This window comes from Octopus bimaculoides, chromosome 30 (genome assembly GCF_001194135.2).
Source record: "Octopus bimaculoides isolate UCB-OBI-ISO-001 chromosome 30, ASM119413v2, whole genome shotgun sequence".
Classification (NCBI taxonomy): Eukaryota; Metazoa; Mollusca; class Cephalopoda; order Octopoda; family Octopodidae; genus Octopus; species Octopus bimaculoides.
In genome coordinates, this window is record NC_069010.1 from 351,645 (window position 1) to 353,259 (window position 1,615).

Genomic DNA, 1,615 nt, shown 5'->3' on the forward strand with positions numbered 1-1,615 from the left:
AAGTATAGAAGAACAAGAAGAAGAAGAAGAAGAAGAAGAAGAAGAAGAAGAAGAAGAAGAAGAAAAGTAGAAGAAAAGAAGAAATGAATGAAGAAAGGGGAGAAGCAGAGGAAGAAGCAGAAAAAGAGGAAGAAAGACAATAAGGAGAAGAAACACAACAACAAAAACAACACAAACAAAATAAACCTCAACAACAACAAAAGCAGAGGAATAAGAAAATAAAACAGAAGAAAACAAGAAGAAGAAGAAGAAGAAGAAGAAGAAGAAGAGAAAGAGATGAAGAAGAAAAAGAAGAAAAAATGGAGGAAGAGTAGAAGAAGAAGAAGAAGAAGAAGAAGAAGAAGAAGAAGAAGAAGAACAGGAAGGAGTAGATGATGATGAAGAAGAAAAAAGGACAGGAAGAAGCGGAAAGGATGAGGAAGAAGAAAAATATTTAGAAGAAAATAAAGAAGAAGAAGTCGAAAAAAGAAGAAACGGAAGAAACGTATAAAGAAGAAAAGAAGAAAGACAAATTGATGATCATGTTGATGATGATGAAAAATAAGAACAATAACAACAAAAAAGTGAACCAAAACGAAAATCAGCGACAACAACTAAAAGACGAGAAAGGAACATAAGTAGGAGGAAGAGAGGAGAAAGAGGATGAGGTGGACTAGGTAGAGAAGGGGGGAGTAGAGTAAAATAGGGGAGTGTGGTGTAGGCGGTGGAGGAGGATGTTTAGGTCGAAGACGGCGATTATGTGAAGAAAATTTCCAAAAAAAAAACCAATGAATTCCAGAAAAAGAAGAATGGATTATGTGTTTAATGAGTGAGAATGAGACAAATCGGTAAATGAATTAATATTAAACATTGAGAATTATATCGTGAGTAAAAGAGTCCGAAGAAAACAGAGGCAACTTACAACGTTTGTAAATTGTAGAGATTTGCAAACCATCCATCTTTGATGTCTTTAAATTGATTGGAGGAAAGATCTCTGCATTATAAAAGGGAGAAGATTAGAAATAATATAAAATAGTTTCATGATACAATATTCAATATTGACTGATAAGAGGAATATGGAGAATAATTAGGAGGAGGAGAAGGAAGAAAGGAAGATGAAGATGGCATTGCTGATGGGGATTCTGATGAAGACGATGGAGACGATGATGATTATAACGGTGACCTTGAGGATGGCAAAGGGTTAGTATGATAATCATAATGATGGGGACAATAAGGAAGGTGATGATGATGATGATAACGATGGTGTCGATGATAAGTATGATGATGATGTTGAGGATATTGATGTCTATGATAATCATGATCATTGTGGTGAGCCTAATGCTCATTATGGAAATGATCGTGGAAATGATGGTGATAATAAGGATGGTGATGATGATGACGAATGTGACGACGATAAATTTATGTTCACGTTAACGTTTAGAAAGCTGTTGATGTTGATGAAGTTGATTATGACGATGATGATGATGAAGATAATGATGATGTTGATGATGATAATGATGATGTTGATGATGATAATGATGATGTTGATGACGATAATGAGGATGATGATGGTGATGGAACAACAAGAAAAAGAATAAAGAGAAGAAAACGAAGAATCAGAAGAAGCAGAAGAAGA

At 34.6% G+C, this 1,615-nt stretch overlaps 1 long non-coding RNA gene across 1 annotated transcript in view; it reads right to left on the reverse strand.

The window, feature by feature from the left end:
- Nucleotides 1-889: 889 nt before the first annotated feature.
- LOC106880320 (uncharacterized) overlaps nt 890-1,615 on the reverse strand; it is a 4,846-nt gene continuing 4,120 nt past the window's right edge. The window contains exon 3 of the long non-coding RNA XR_008267051.1: nt 890-973. This is a non-coding gene — a long non-coding RNA (uncharacterized LOC106880320). The remainder of the gene's footprint in view (nt 974-1,615) is intronic.